Source organism: Helianthus annuus, chromosome 2, assembly GCF_002127325.2.
Source record: "Helianthus annuus cultivar XRQ/B chromosome 2, HanXRQr2.0-SUNRISE, whole genome shotgun sequence".
Classification (NCBI taxonomy): domain Eukaryota; kingdom Viridiplantae; phylum Streptophyta; class Magnoliopsida; order Asterales; family Asteraceae; genus Helianthus; species Helianthus annuus.
In genome coordinates, this window is record NC_035434.2 from 32146019 (window position 1) to 32161487 (window position 15469).

Here is a 15469-nt window from a genome sequence, read left to right on the forward strand (position 1 = left end):
GTAAAAATGTTTTCCTTTGTAAAACCATGTGAAAATCGATATGAAAATTAAATGATAATGAAAGAACAATGCATGGTTAAATGAATAACCAAGTGAAAATGAATTTGTGTAAAACGTGTACTTTGTAAAACAATGTCTTGTTCTTGTATAAAATGTTTCATGTCTCGCCCAAGTGATTTATATAACGCAATGATGTATAATACAATAAAAGCACTTATATATAGGAAGTACCAGCGGCGTATCCACCATGCTTTTATCATATAACACATAGCCTCGTTACATAAGCCACTTATCAATAACCAACCAAAATGTCAAGTTAAATGTCAAAATGTTTATGTATAAACCATGTATAATGTCATGTGTAATATGTATTATGTGTAACCAATGAAATGCATAGCAAGTAGGAAATCATCTACTTAAACTATGTGAAGATGTCAATGTGTAACAAATGGCATGTATGGTGAATAACTAGAAGCTACTCAACCCCATAGAAAATGTACAAAACAATGTTTTTGAATAAAGCTAAGTTTAAATAAAATGTTATGTTTTGCAAAAAAAACAATGCTTTATGATTACAAACATTTATGCAGTAATGTTAATCGCATACATTCAAGCCTTGCGACTGTGGCGACAAACCCTTAAACGAATTAAAAGTTTATCAAAATTATGTAGTCGGATTTTGTCATTCCCAACTTCCAAACAAACCTAGGAAGTCGGAAACGGGAGTTGTCATTTCCTATGGTACCATTACATAAGTCCGAGCGGCGTGATCAATGTTAATGAATGTATTATTGTCCCGATTAAACACACCAAATGTCATAACCAATGTAAGCATGCTATGAAAACAATGTACTAGGTATGCTAAATAAACATGCCTAGTAGAAATGTCATGTAAAACAATGTGTACATATGCTAAATAAACATATGTAGCAAATGTGTAACAAATCAATGCGCTAGCATGCTTAACATGCATAGCAAAACACAACTGAAAACATGTATTATAAGTGTACTATGTGAAACTAGCATGTTTATGTTACAAAAGGATGAATGCAAGAAAGTAACACGTATGTACATGTGTATCACCCCAAAGTATTTGAAGACGGTAAAAGAGGGGAACTATATACTCACTTGGGATTGCTAATTAGTCTTGAGAATAAGACAAATTTAAGCTCCAAGTATCACAGAATCAACCGGTACCTAGTATAGGTAACTATGTTAATAAATCGGTTCCTAAATCGGGAGATAGGATAGAATGAGGTTCTATAAATCAAATAAGTAATTAAACTCATATTGTATGATTTAATAGGCCCTACATTCTGATTGGAAAGTTTACCTAAGTGCTTTTGACCCGTTTCGACACATTATGGTAACATAAGCTACTATAAGGCGTCGTTTGCGTAAGACTATGTTCGGATGGTTAACTAAGTGCTATGCCAAGTCTTACATGCCTAATTATCCCTAAACATGTTACTAAATCAGATTATTTGTGAAAAATATGTTCACATAGGCAAAATACGGATTTTAGCTTCAAAAGGGCATTTTGGTCATTTCCTATGGGCATACAAGCTAACTAGCAAATGACTAACCAATCCTATGTGATCATAAGGTATAACCTCAGTGGTTATTCCCTACGCAACTATGATCAATAACTAAGCTTGGTCGGATCCTTAAGATCGACCAACCGGGTCGGGTTCAGAAGTGTAAGTGGTTGTTTAGACCGCTTAACTTACGACCCTAAACAAGCACAAACTAATAGTGTCGAGTTAAGCATGTCAAAACATGTTTAACCTACTGATTTGGTATCAAAACAAAATGTTTTGATACCATAAAGTAGTTCCGTTGCAAAATGCGTGCTAAAACGCATTTTAATCGAAACTTGACTCGACACTACACCTAGTTAACGTGGTAATCAGCGGCTATAATCACGAAGGATTATAACTATCGTGATTACAATCACGTTTCAAAGTTCAATTGAACTTTGACTTGACCACTTGATGGTCAAAACCGAAAGTCAAACTGTTGGCCAAACTATTTGACTTTCTGCACTAACATAAAGAAAAGCAATAAAAGTAATGAAAGAAGCTCACTAAGGGTCCTTGCTATCTTTTCAACAAAGAAGAAAAAGTCCCAATCAGCTTAGGAGAGCTCCCAAGCAGATGTAGAGAGGAGAAGAATGAGGAATGAGCAATGAAACAATGAAATTGGATAGCTATTTATAGTAGAGCATGAAGAACAAGATCATGACACTTGTTTGTGTAACCTCCAAGGAAGAATCAAGGCCACACACTTGTTACAAGCAGGTTAGAAGCCTTGGGGAAGAGATAACTTGGTTACCACACAAAGAATTTGCATAAACAGCCCCTGAATTATGAAACAGCAGCCAAAAACAAACTTTCTGGTTACTGGGCTGTTCAGGCGCCACGCGTAAGAGTTGGGGGTGGGCTTACGCGCCCCGCCTGACCTGTCCAGTTCAGCACAAGTTTCATAATTGACAGCTTTGGTCCCCGCATGCATTCGAGTCCATTTCAGGCCTTTTTGACCCCCGTTAAGCCATTTTCATGGCTCTACAAGGTCAATAAAGTTTAGAGGACTCAAAATATGCTTAGAGAAGTCTCGGATGTTGGCTCGTTTGGTCGTACGGTCGCGTTGTTCGCTAAATTACGACGAAACTCAAACAGACGTAAAAACGAACCAAATTAAGCGGCGAATGGAATTTTTTGCATGCCGATCACTAAAATAAAAAATATTTTAGTGTGTATAAAAATTTTAGATGTCCAGATGTGGCCAGAACGTAAGATATGCGCGAAAATGCAAACTTATGTCGTTTTTGACACTTTTAGTCCCTGTAAGATCATATAAGCATGTTTTCGCACACCGAACCTATCAAAGCTTATTTCTAAGCCATGTTTAGGTTATTTATGGTATGTTTAACTTATGATCAAGTTCTGGACTGTACGTTGCCTTACGAAATGGCAGACTTTTGCTAGTTGACGTAAATAGTCCCTGAGAGAGAATAAACTTGTTTTTGCCATACCAAAGCCTTTAAAACTTATTTCTAAGTTATGTAAAGGTTATTTAAGGTATGTTAAGTTTATGATGATGTTTCGGAGTGTTTGTCACGTTAAACTGACTGCGTTTACACATCAGTTCGCGTATAACTTTCCAGAAAGCGATATAGAGTTTGAAATCGATCAAAATTCAACATGAGCATCAAATCAAACATAATTGACAAACATTGGGTTCAAAACACATTGTTTTATTAATATTGTATTATTCAGAGTCTGCAGAATGATTACACAAGCTAACTAGCAAATGACCAAAGGGCATTTCGGTCATTTCCTATGGGCATACAAGCTAACTAGCAAATGACTAACCAATCCTATGTGATCATAAGGTATAACCTCAGTGGTTATTCCCTATGCAACTATGATCACTAACTAAGCTTGGTCAGATCCTGAAGATCGACCAAATGGGTTGGGTGCGGAAGTGTAAGCGGTTGTTTAGACCGCTTAACTTACAACCCTAAACAAGCACTTAATTAGTAGTGTCGAGTTAAACATGTCAAAACATGTTTAACCTACTGATTTTGGTATCAAAACAATGTGTTTTGATACCCTAAAGTATTTCCGTTGCAAAATGCGTGCTAAAACGCATTTTGACTGAAAATTTGACTCGACACTACACCTAGTTAACGTGGTAATCAACGGCTATAATCACGAAGGATTATAACTTTCGTGGTTACAATCACGTTTCAAAGTTCAATTGAACTTTGACTTGACCAATTGATGGTCAAAACCGAAAGTCAAACTGTTGGCCAAACTGTTTGACTTTCTGCACTAACATAAAGAAAAAGCAATAAAAGAAATGAAAGAAGGCTCACTTAAGTCCTTGCTATCTCTTCTACAAAGAGGACAAACTCCCAAATTAGATGACAGAGCACCAAAGTAGATAGTAGAGATGAGAGGAGAGAAATCAGCAATGAAACAATGAAATAGTTGGGCTATATATAGTTTTTCGCAAACTGTTAGGATCGTTTCTTGGAGAGGAGGGCATGATCCAAGCCATACAAGTGTTAAGGACTGATTGGGGGACTTGTTCCCCACACAAACCAACCCCTAGCATTGAAACTAGAGATCAAAACCGGCAAAAACGAGCTAAATGACCAGATTCAATGTTTCTGTACTGTGACACTGACGCAGGCCGCGCAAGGATAAGGCTTGGGTTTATGCGGGCCGCCTGGCATCTTTGGCAGATTGGCAGTTTTGGTCCCTGCAGCCTAAAACTTGCATTTCGGCCCATTTTTGACATGTTTAAGCCCCGTTAACCTCATTTCAAGGCTCTAAAATGAAGTTAAAGTATTGGGAACTAAAAACATCCTCAAAAATATCTCGGATGTCGATTCGTTTGGTCGTACGATCGCGTTGTTCGGTTAATTACGACGAAATTCAAATGGACGGGAAAACGAACCGAATTAAATGACGAATGGAATTTTTGCATGCTGATCACTAAAATAAAAATATTTTAGTGTGTAAAAAAATTTTGAATGTCCAGATGTGGCCAGAACGTAAGGTATGTGCGAAAATGCAAACTTACGCCGTTTTTGACACTTTTAGCCCCTGTAAGATCATATAAGCATGTTTTCGCACACCGTACCTATCAAAGCTTATTTCTAAGCCATGTTTAGGTTATTTATGGTATGTTTAACTTATGATCAAGTTCCGGACAGTATGTTGTCTTACAAAATGGCAGTCTTTTGCAAGTTGACGCAAATAGTCCCTGAGAGCGAATAAACTTGTTTTCGCCATACCAAAGCCTTTAAAACTTACTTCTAAGTTATGTAAAGGTTGTTTAAGGTATGTTAAGCTTATGATGATGTACTTGAGTGTTTGTCGCGTTAAACTGACTGCGTTTACGCATCAGTTCGCGTATAACTCTCAAGAAAGCGATATAGAGTTTGAAATCGATCAAAAGTCAACATGAGCATAAAATCAAACATAAATTGTGACACCCCGACCACGTGGAACAACAAAACGTGGCGGAAACGTCTGGGAGTGTTGTAACAGAATCATTGCTTCATAACACATGGAAATTTAAATATTGTTTTATTGATTAAATGAACTTATTGTTCTATTACAATCACCAAAGTACAACTATGATCTTCCAAGTTTTAAAGTTGCTAAGGCACGAGTCCATCCTAAATGTAGCATGTATCAACAATCATCTCAAGACAACACCTGAAACATGTGTAAAAATAGGTACGTCAGCATAAAAATGCTTGTGAGATACATAGGTTTTGTGAAAATGGGATTCATGACTTGAGTTTAAAGAAAACGTTTAATAACAGTCAGTCATGAACCATGTAATTTGCTTTGTCTTGTAAATCATTTGAAAAACGATAAGATTGGATGATATGTATAAATAAGAGAACACTGTATTGTTAAACGGATAACCATGTAAAATGTGTTTGTATAAGATAAGTCGTTTGTAAAACAATGTCTCGTGAAAAGTGTGTTATTTGTATAAAAGGTCATATGTCTCAAATTGAAATGATTCAAATAACGCTACGATATGTAATACCCTACAAACACTTATATATAGGAAGTACCAGTGGTGTATCCACCATGCTTGTATCATATTACACACGCCTCGTTACTTAAGTCACTTACGCAAACCAAACCACCAATATAAAATGTTCATGTTTAAACCAATAGTCCAAGGTTATTGTATAACTCAAGTTAAATGTAAACCACGTAATGTATAAACAAAAGTTATGTATGGTAAGTGAAATGATGTAAGGTTAATCGAATAACCTTATAGCAGCATATTAACAGTATAATTTGGATTTGTAAATAACATATTAAAAATATGTTTTGGTTTGTTGATAAAATGCTTATGTTGGTTCTGTACATTACCACACATGAGAGTATATGAAACTATACTTTTGGGGAGTATATCAAAATATACTTTAAAGGTGCGATTTAAGAATTCATTCAGACCTAGTGCATCAAACTACACCTTTGATACTATAAGGATACCACAAAGGAAATCCCTATTTGGATGGAGAAACAAATTGGTTTCAGACATTCCATGACAACAGGAATGGGGTGTCTAGTCCTATAGCGCTATATCATACTACCAATCGGTCTGGTGAACAAAATAAGTACTATTCCAACAATTACTTTTGTAATCTCTGAGAAATCAGTGTTTAAACCATAGATAATCAATCAGTTTGTTAAAAGATATGTATAATCAATTATACTTTGAAATCATGAAAATAACAGATAGGTACACATGCTTCACCCCAAAACAGTTTGGAAAACAGTAGAAGAGGGGAACTATGTACTCACCTGAGATTGCTTTGGAGTTCTTGTATAATAACCAGATAATGCTAAAGATCACGGGATATCAAACGGCACCTAATAGGTAGCTATGTTAATATACCGGACCAAATCAGAAGGATCGGATAGTACGCGGGTTCGTAAACCAAACGAGTATGGAGACTCGTGTAATATGGTTTAACAAAGCCTACATACTAAAATGAAACTTAACCTAAGTGCTTACGGTCCACCACGACCCGTTTAGGTAGCTTATGCTACCCTAACGCGTCGTTCGCGTAGAACGCGTTCGGGACGCCTAACATCGCGACCACAAGGTATAACCTCGGAAGGTTATAGCTATGGTCACCTAATGTGTTTTGGTCGGATCCTAATGATCGACCAAATGGGTTGGGTTCAAAAGTATAAGCGATGGTTTAGATCGCTTACCTTACGACCCTATATAAGCACTAAACTAAAAGTGATGAGCTAAGCATGTTAGAACATGCTTAACTAAGTTTAGAAAACAGGTTTGGCATCAAAACAAACGGCTTTGATGCTCACGAGTAGTTTGGTTACAAAATATGCAAGAATGCACATTTTGGCCGAAACTACGACTCGTCACTGAGCCTAGATAACATGGTAATCAGTAGGTATAATCACTACGAACTATAACCATCGTGATCACGCTCACGTTTTGAAGTTCCAAGAACTTCGTGTTGACCATAGGCTGGTCAATGCAGAAAGTCAACAAAACGTTGACTTTCGGACTCGAAAAGCGAATAAAAGAGCGAAAGAAGACTTACGGAGGGTCCCCGAATGCTAATCTAGATCAAAATAGCTCAGGTATGAAACAAAGGTTCCAACTTAGAGCTTAGATCAGATTCGTGTGGGTTTTTGGAACAAAGGGGGGGGGGTATTTATAGGAAAAGCATAACCGTTAGGATCGTTCATCGAATATCGTGCCACGATCGGGTGCGTACACTTGTCAAAAATGTGGTGGTTACTGAAAATGGCCTTTGGCCTTTGATTGGGTGAAAGGGCATTGCCCCTTGATCGAACGAAAGGCCAACTGCATTAAATGCAAACATTGAATCTGGTCTGACAGTCCCATGCGGCCCGCCTCAATATGCAGGCCAAACTCACACGGGCCGCCTGGCCCCTTCTGATCTGCACCAAGTTTCAGAAATTACAGTTTTGGTCCCTGTTGCGTGTTTAAGCCATTTCCGACACTTCTAAGGCCCGATCGCGATGTTCGCTTAATTACGACGGAATGCGCATAAGCGCGAAAGACGATCCAAATGACGCGATGAATGGATTTTTCTCATGCCAAACACTATGGCATAATATGTGGATGCTTACATAAATTTTTGGATGTCCGGATGTATTCAGAACGTAAGTTATGCGCGAAAGTGCAAACTTGTGCACTTTTTGACACTTTTAGCCCCTGAATGATCCAAAAGTTTGTTTTAGCATACCAAACACCTCAAAGACTATTTCTAAGCCATGTAAAGGATATTTATGGTATGTTTAACTTATGGACATGTTCCGGAATGTTCGTTACAGTTCAAATTGGCATACTTTCGCAGTTTGTCAAGTTTAGTCCCTGTAAGCGAATTAACTTGTTTTTGCCATACCAAAGCCTTCAAAACTTATTTCTAAGTTATGTAAAAGTTATTTAAGGTATGTTAAGCCTATGTCACTATTCCGGAGTATTCGTTGGATTAAACTGGTTATTTTTACGCATCAGAGCGCGTATAACCCTCCAGAGAGCGAATTAAAGCTTAAAATCGAACAAGAGTTGATGTGTGCAAATGATACACATATTTTTACGAATCCCAAGTATGAGATACAATATTTCATTGTTTTGGAATCTGTTTGATGGTTGCAGTGACACAGGTGTCACAGTCTCCCCTACTTTAGGAATTTTCGTCCCGAAATTTAATTCTAGAGGAAACTTGTGAAGACAGCTGTGACAGTTTCGCCTTCTAATAGATCCCTTGAACCCTTAAGTAAAACCGGGGGCCATGTTAGGACTCTTAGCGAATTTGTTAACCCTCAAGCGAATTCCTAGTAATAATAAAACATGGTATTTTGAACTAAGAACAGAAGAATGTTTCTTATGAAGACTTATCATAGGAAACTTGGTGTGTGATTGAGATCAGAATTGGGGGAGCGTGAGAACAAATGACATTGGTCGAGGTCCGAGACTTCTCCCGTATCATTATTCTTGTCACTAGGTCTTAACGCAAGATGAAGCTTCCTGTGGCTCCTGTGCACTAAATTCCATAATTATGTAGGCCTCCATAATTACGTAATTCCTTGCACAGTCCGCACAGTCCATTTCATAATGTGTAGGAAAAATTACCTGAATAAACATGAAGCGATTCGACTAGACCACCAAAGGATCCTTTTAATTAGATCAACGAACGATCTTTTTAACTAGATCAACACATGATCTTCTTAACTAGACCGTCGCACGATCTCTTTAAATAGACCACTTAAGGGATCATTTTTAGTTATATCATCACATGGTATTTCTAATCAGATTTTCAAAATCAATCTGTTTAAGCAGACCATTCAAGAGGTCCAATTATAGAATAATACTTTATAACCAGAGGGACTTAACTACAATGTTGAAATCCATTAAGGGTTTAAGATAGTATCTTTGGATATCCTATTACGAATCTCTCGTATGAGATATGAAAGAGTCTATGAGGATTTGGATGGATCACATACAACCACAAAACATGTAAGAAAACATATAAGCACAAAATTAGTTAACTTGATTCTTTATTTTATTATCCTTAGGTATGGATATTAAAGCACACTAGGAATCCAATCTATGGATTTCATTTGGCACTTTAATGATTTATAAAGATCTATCTATAAAGATAGAGGGTTTCTCAATAAGAGTTTAACTTTGATTCTTAAAAGAAACGAGAGTTTAAGGTTCTTGGGGAGATCACAAGTGATCATATTATGACAGAACCATACGAGTAGTTTGTCTTTGGGTTGACATCATAAGGTTTCATCAAGCATTCATACAAACGCATAAATTTTGCAGAAATAAAAACAACAAATCTTTATTTATGTAACAACGGAATTGTCTTGAAGTATCAAAAGATAACAACCAAGGAAACACAAAACACTAATTGTTCACTGCTGCATCATTGTTCATATTTGCCTCTAATGTTGAACACTCGTCCACGCGCTGGAGGTATGTTAACAAGCCTTGGGCAATTGTTCCTGTAGTGGGTAAGGTCACCACAGTTATAACATGACCCTTGAGGGAACCGTGCTTGAACAGCAGCAGGGTTTGCAGCAGCTTGATTTGCATAACGACAAACATTGATCAAATGTCCCAACCGTCCACAGTAGGTACATTTGTGACACTGCTCTTTCTCTAGATGATGACGGTTGCACTTGTTGCACAAAGGTGCGGTACCAACATAGTTTTGTCTTTTACGAGGTTGTGCTGGTTGGTTTGGTGCAACTTGTTTGTCTTGAGCAGTTACAGCGTAGCTTTGAGAGGCTTTGCGCTTTTTCTTCTTGGACACCTCAGCACTTTCTTCCTTTGGTTCCACAAGAGCAGTCTTGTCAGATGGTCTTAATTCGCCCTTCCGAAACAGCTTGCGCTTCCTGATTTTGGATTCAGTCAGAGTGGCAGCCAATTCAATGGCTTGTCTGACAGTAGTAGGGTTGCTGCCAGTAACGATATCCTGAACTACGTCAGGAAGCCCATCAATGTATTTCTCAATCGCCTTATCCAGAGGCGTAACCATAGTAGGGCATAACAAGCTCAATTCCACATAGTGATCAGTATAGGCTCGATGTTCCCCACTGTCTTGCTTTAAATCATCAAATTCCCTTTCTAGAGCCCTAAGCTCATGACGAGGACAAAATTCCTTCATCATAAGAGCCCTAAGCTCGGCCCAAGTCTGTGCTAATGCAACCTCTGCACCGCGGTCTCTCATAACCCCGTTCCACCACGTAAGAGCCCTCTTCTGAAACACACTCGAAGAAAACTCGACCTTGCGATTTTCAGGACACTGAACGTGACGGAAAGTATTCTCAATGCTCTCGAACCATTGAAGAAGCCCAGTTGCTCCCTCAGAACCACTAAACTTGAGTGGTTTAGCCGAGTTAAAAATCTTGAAATTGCATGGAGCATTGTTGTTGTTGTTGTTGTTGTTGTTGATGGCTTGGGTTATTTGAGCATAAAGATTTGGGAAGGCAGCAGCCATTTGCTGCGCGATAATTTCCACCAGTTCGGCATTCGCCATTTGATTGTCGCGTCGAGGAGGCATTCTAAAAGAGGAAACATGAGAGGAAACGAGTGAGAGAATTAGACGAAAAGAATGAGATTAAACATATATGGTGAAAACAAGGATAGTGGTCATTTGTTTGTTACTACAAAGCAACAAACGACCTCGGTGATTAATCAAAGTAAATAGGCCAAAAATAATGTATCGCGAAGACATGCTCGCCTATAAGTGGACACTCACCCCAAGAGTTCCCAGGTAAGAGTGACTGGTCCGATTATGTGGATTTGTACGAACACTCTAGCCTTAGACAGAAAACTCAGGGTACAGGCATCCACCCTTCCAGTTTGCATGTGTTCACATTATTTAGACCAACTTTGACGGGATTTTGAAAATTCAAAGGGGTTCAAAACCTTATAACAGAGGGTTCAAAACCTAGAAATCAATCATCCTAGAACAGATGATTAGTTTTCAAAGCGGTTTTGAAATTTATGTTCTTGTTGGGGTCGTCGCCTAAGGATAGGTGACAATATTGTTTTATGACTAAACGCAAGTAAACTCGCGTTAGGGTCCTAGGAAGGTTATAGACTAGGTCAAAACATTACTAATAACCTAATTCCCTATGACCATGAGCTCTGATACCAACTTTTCTGTCACACCCCGACCACGTGGAACAACAAAACGTGGCGGAAACGTCGGGGAGTGTTGTAACAGAATCATTGCTTCATAACACATGGAAATTTAAATATTGTTTTATTGATTAAATGAACTCATTGTTCTATTACAATCACATAAGTACAACTATGATCTTCCAAGTTTTAAAGTTGCTAAGGCACGAGTCCATCCTAAATGTAGCATGTATCAACAATCATCTCAAGACAACACCTGAAACATGTGTAAAAATAGGTACGTCAGCATAAAAATGCCTGTGAGATACATAGGTTTTGTGAAAATGGGATTCATGACTTGAGTTTAAAGAAAACGTTTAGTAACAGTCAGTCATGAACCATGTAATTTGCTTTGTCTTGTAAATCATTTGAAAAACGATAAGATTGGATGATATGTATAAATAAGAGAACACTGTATTGTTAAACGGATAACCATGTAAAATGTGTTTGTATAAGATAAGTCGTTTGTAAAACAATGTCTCGTGAAAAGTGTGTTATTTGTATAAAAGGTCATATGTCTCTAATTGAAATGATTCAAATAACGCTACGATATGTAATACCATACAAACACTTATATATAGGAAGTACCAGCGGCGTATCCACCATGCTTGTATCATATTACACACGCCTCGTTACTTAAGTCACTTACGCAAACCAAACCACCAATTTAGAATGTTCATGTTTAAACCAATAGTCCAAGGTTATTGTATAACTCAAGTTAAATGTAAACCACGTAATGTATAAACAAAAGTTATGTATGGTAAGTGAAATGATGTAAGGTTAATCGAATAACCTTATAGCAGCATATTAACAGTATAATTTGGATTTGTAAATAACATATTAAAAATATGTTTTGGTTTGTTGATAAAATGCTTATGTTGGTTCTGTACATTACCACACATGAGAGTATATGAAACTATACTTTTGGGGAGTATATCAAAATATACTTTAAAGGTGCGATTTAAGAATTCATTCAGACCTAGTGCATCAAACTACACCTTTGATACTATAAGGATACCACAAAGGAAATCCCTATTTGGATGGAGAAACAAATTGGTTTCAGACATTCCATGACAACAGGAATGGGGTGTCTAGTCCTATAGCGCTATATCATACTACCAATCGGTCTGGTGAACAAAATAAGTACTATTCCAACAATTACTTTTGTAATCTTTAAGAACTATGTACTCACCTGAGATTGCTTTGGACTTCTTGTATAATAACCAGATAATGCTAAAGATCACGGGATATCAAACGGCACCTAATAGGTAGCTATGTTAATATACCGGACCAAATCGGAAGGATCGGATAGTACGCGGGTTCGTAAACCAAACGAGTATGGAGACTCATGTAATATGGTTTAACAAAGCCTACATACTAAAATGAAACTTAACCTAAGTGCTTACGGTCCATCACGACCCGTTTAGGTAGCTTATGCTACCCTAACGCGTCGTTCGCGTAGAACGCGTTCGGGACGCCTAACATCGCGACCACAAGGTATAACCTCGGAAGGTTATAGCTATGGTCACCTAATGTGTTTTGGTCGGATCCTAATGATCGACCTAATGGTTGGGTTCGAAAGTATAAGCGATGGTTTAGATCGCTTACCTTACGACCCTATATAAGCACTAAACTAAAAGTGACGAGCTAAGCATGTTAGAACATGCTTAACTAAGTTTAGAAAACAGGTTTGGCATCAAAACAAACGGCTTTGATGCTCACGAGTAGTTTGGTTACAAAATATGCAAGAATGCACATTTTGGCCGAAACTACGACTCGTCACTGAGCCTAGATAACGTGGTAATCAGTAGGTATAGTAACTACGGACTATAACCATCGTGATCACGCTCACGTTATGAAGTTCCAAGAACTTCGTGTTGACCATAGGCTGGTCAATGGAGAAAGTCAACAAAACGTTGACTTTCGGACTCGAAAAGCGAATAAAAGAGCGAAAGAAGACTTACGGAGGGTCCCCGAATGCTAATCTAGATCAAAATAGCTCAGGTATGAAACAAAGGTTCCAACTTAGAGCTTAGATCAGATTCTTGTGGGTTTTTGGAACAAAGGGGGGGGTATTTATAGGAAAAGCATAACCGTTAGGATCGTTTATCGAATATCGTGCCACGATCGGGTGCGTACACTTGTCAAAAATGTGGTGGTTACTGAAAATGGCCTTTGGCCTTTGATTGGGTGAAAGGGCATTGCCCCTTGATCGAACGAAAGGCCAACTGCATTAAATGCAAACATTGAATCTGGTCTGACAGTCCCACGTGGCCCACCTCAATATGCAGGCCAAACTCACGCGGGCCGCCTGGCCCCTTCTGATCTGCACCAAGTTTCAGAAATTACAGTTTTGGTCCCTGTTGCGTGTTTAAGCCATTTCCGACACTTCTAAGGCCCGTAAAGCCAACTTTAAGGCCCTAAAATGATGCCTAAACATTGTGGACATGAAACATGCTCAAAAATGTTCCGGATGTTGGTTCGTTTGGCCGTACGATCGCGATGTTCGCTTAATTACGACGGAATGCGCATAAGCGCGAAAGACGATCCAAATGACGCGATGAATGGATTTTTCTCATGCCAAACACTATGGCATAATATGAGGATTCTTACATAAATTTTTGGATGTCCGGATGTATTCAGAATGTAAGTTATGCGCGAAAGTGCAAACTTGTGCACTTTTTGACACTTTTAGCCCCTGAATGATCCAAAAGTTTGTTTTAGCATACCAAACACCTCAAAGCCTATTTCTAAGCCATGTAAAGGATATTTATGGTATGTTTAACTTATGGTCATGTTCCGGAATGTTCGTTACAGTTCAAATTGGCATACTTTCGCAGTTTGTCAAGTTTAGTCCCTGTAAGCGAATTAACTTGTTTTTGCCATACCAAAGCCTTCAAAACTTATTTATAAGTTATGTAAAAGTTATTTAAGGTATGTTAAGCCTATGTCACTATTCCGGAGTACTCGTTGGATTAAACTGGTTATTTTTACGCATCAGAGCGCGTATAACCCTCCAGAGAGCGATTTAAAGCTTAAAATCGAACAAGAGTTGATGTGTGCAAATGATACACATATTTTTACGAATCCCAAGTATGAGATACAATATTTCATTGTTTTGGAATCTGTTTGATGGTTGCAGTGACACAGGTGTCACACAAATGACAAACATTGGGATCAAAACACACTGTTTTATTAATATTTTATTGTCCAGAGTTTGTAAAATGATATCACAAGCACAAATGTCACAGTCTCCCCTACTTTAGGAAATTTCGTCCCGAAATTTATTTAGAGGAAACTTGTGAGAATAGTTGCGGATATTTCGCTTTCATCTGATCTTCACATTCCCAAGTAAGCTCTGGGCCACGTTTAGATTCCCAGCGAACTTTGACCAACCGAATCTGCTTGCCTTTCAACTGCTTAAATGTACGGTGAACTATCTCCACAGGTTTCTCAACGAAGTGCATCGTGTTATCAACACGAATTTCATCAAGTGGTATGTGGAGGTTCTCATCCGCTAAACACTTTCTAAGATTGGACATGTGGAATGTTGGATGAACATTTCCAAGTTTAGGAGGTAGCTCAAGTCTGTAGGCTACTTTTCCGACTCTTTCAACGATCTTAAATGGTCCAACATAGCGAGGTGGAAGTTTTCCTTTCTTTCCAAATCTAATCACACCTTTCCAAGGGGATACCTTAAGTAGGACGTGATCACCAACTTGAAATTCTAAGGGCTTGCGTCGTCGATCCGCGTAACACTTCTGACGGCTTCTAGCTGTCTGTAGGTTATCACGAATCTTCTTGACCTTATCTGTAGTCTCTAGAATGAGTTCAGGTCTAGTAAGCTGAGCTTCACCTATCTCATTCCAGCAGACCGGTGAACGACATTTTCGACCGTATAAAGCTTCAAAAGGAGCCATATTGATGCTAGAGTGATAACTATTATTGTAGGAGAATTCGATCAATGGAAGATGTGAATCCCAACTACCACCAAAATCAATCACAAAAGCTCTAGGCATATCCTCTAGTGTCTGGATTGTTCTCTCAGATTGACCATCTGTCTGCGGATGGTACGCTGAGCTCAAATGAAGTTGGGTACCCATGGCAGATTGCATGGTTCTCCAAAAGCGAGACGAGAATCGAGCATCTCTGTCAGATATAATGTTCAAAGGAACACCATGTAGAGATACAATCTCATCAACATAGATTTTGGCCAACTTGT